The sequence below is a fragment of the Protopterus annectens genome, chromosome 2.part2 (genome assembly GCF_019279795.1).
Source record: "Protopterus annectens isolate FY-2018-M chromosome 2.part2, PAN1.0, whole genome shotgun sequence".
NCBI lineage: Eukaryota > Metazoa > Chordata > Ceratodontiformes > Protopteridae > Protopterus > Protopterus annectens.
Genome location: NC_056730.1, coordinates 996,024,222 through 996,026,721, shown reverse-complemented (window position 1 = coordinate 996,026,721; position 2,500 = coordinate 996,024,222).

The window sequence follows — 2,500 nt, the reverse complement described above, 5'->3', positions numbered from 1 at the left end:
GCATGCAGCATGTGCATGGGGGGGGGGGTGTCCAGATTGCTGAGCATTATTTATACCTGCGGTGTGGGTTAGCACACCCAGCCGTAGTACTTAGCAGGGAAGGCAGTTAATAAAAAAAAAAAGGAAATTTCCTGAGAAAGCCAATCATGTAGAAAATACTGATAACCCCTGTTCCACTTACAATGGCCAATTCAAACCTCTCATTGATGTACTTGGCGGGTCTATGTCAAATAAACGAACGCTTGAAATGTCGATCGTCATATGGCCAAGACTGGGTCCATATTATAAGCGTGAAAACTTAGGTTGTTGAGTACAGCATGATCGACACCTATTAAGCAAACGCACAATTCACTGAAACCTCAAAACGCAGAAATACACATCACTGAGTTGTTATGATTGGCCATCACTATTCCACCCACTAACGAAAACAAAACATACTTCCCACTACATCGTTCGCTACATACTACCCACCCAAATAAAATAAATAAACCACATACATACACTAACCAAAACTCTACTTCTAAACCTACACTAACCCTTACATACATGACTTTCTATGCACTTACCTTAACCCGCACCCTAACCCTAAGGTCTGTAACTATTACACACTTACCTTAATAAGCTATACCCAAAGAAAATAAATAATCCACACACATACACTTAACAAAACCCTACTTCTAACCCTTACATACATTGCTGTCTATGCAATTACCTTAACCCGCACTCTAACCCTAAGGTCCGTAACTATCGCACACTTACCTTACAGAGCTATAACGCAGAAAGGCCAACTATGTCGAATCGGAATTTTGAATTTCACAGTTTCCTGCAATCAGTGTACTTGCGATTCACTTAATCTGTGTCGATCATGCTGTATTTGACCACCTAAGCATTTGTGCTTGCCATATAGACCCATCGAGACCATATGATCGACATTTCAAGTGTTCGAAGGTTGACTTTAACGGTGCTGTACAGTGCAGAATGGGAGAATTTCCCTTTTCTGCACTGAAGTATGGTCTCAGAGTTGGTATATTTAAGTAGGGGGGTTGGGGGTGCAGGGGGGCTTGCCCCCCTGCTAGCACTGTTAAGGTATGTTTTTTTTTTTTTTGTTATATATTCGAACTTTCAAATATAGCTTTATAGGTTCATAGGTAAGTACTAGGCTATCTGCCTGAGGACATCTATAAGCCTAGCCAGAATGTGCTGGCTTTCACTGCCCCCTTAGATTAGTTCCTTGTGCCTCTGTCCAGCAGAGCCATTAGTTCCCTGTGCCTCTGTCCAGCAGAGACACTGTAGTGATCCCCGGGGTAAATTTTCTGCTTCCCATCCACTCGTCAAGGTTTCTCTTGAAGAGTTCTAGTGAGGTGATCTGCCTAATGTAGACTGGAATCCTGTTCCAAAGCATGGGGAGTCTCTGGGACAGGAATCTATCTCTCCAGCACGTCCTATTTATCGTTGTGGTGAGGTTTAGATCCCTAGAGCATGTGGCTCTTTGGGATTTGCTTTTTTTTTAATGGAGCATGTCCATCAGTTCTGGGTTGGACATGGCATTGTATGTTTTCAGCCTCTGCAGTTGTTGCAGGTGTTTAGTGAGCTACATGCCAAATGGGGCATTCTACTCAATGACTGGCCTAATGAGGGAAGAATAGAAGAAGACAATGACATCTTTCTTCCTGGATGCAAAACTATTAGTAATGATATGTGCCACATAGAAGGACTTTCTGACCACAGTGGCAATGTGGTGATCAAAAGAGAAGTTGCTGTCAACTTGTGTTCCCAGATCTCTTATAATGTCTTCTGTTTTCACTGGACTACCATCAATGTGCTAATTCATGGGAACTGGGTTTTCCCAAAGGTGATAATGACACTTTTTTTGGCATTGAGCTTAAGGCCATGGTTCTGACACTAGTCATTGGCCTCAGTGAGGCCTTTCTGTAGGATGTCAACATCACTTGGGGAGTTAATAATAGCTCCCAACTTGCAATTGTCTGCAAACTTTCTCAGCCAGAGTCCCTTCATGTTGGCATGGACTTCAGAGAAGTAGATACCAAACAGGAGAGGACCCAGGACCAAACCCTGTGGGACTCCACTTGTGACTGGTCTGCAGTCTGACTTGGAGTCAAATACTTTCACACTATGGGTTCTACCTGTGAGCCAGTTTGCATCCCACCTAGTGATATAGGGGTTGATGCCCAGCTTAGTGAGTTTTTCTATGATTCCTAAGTGGGGAATATTATCAAAGGCCTTGGCCAGATCAAGGTAGGCTGTATGAACCACCTTGCCTTCATCCACAGCTCTGGTGACTGACTCAAAGAAGTTGACCAAGTTGAGTAGGTATGATCTATTCTTCACAAAACCAAACTGTGTGGGATTCAGAGTTTGGAGACTCCCTATATCTTTGTTTATTAGGTCCATGATGATGCATTCTATAGCTTTGCATATCAGACTCGTCAGGCTAATGGGGTGATAGTTCCCAGGGTCTGTAGTTGCTCCTCCATTGTGG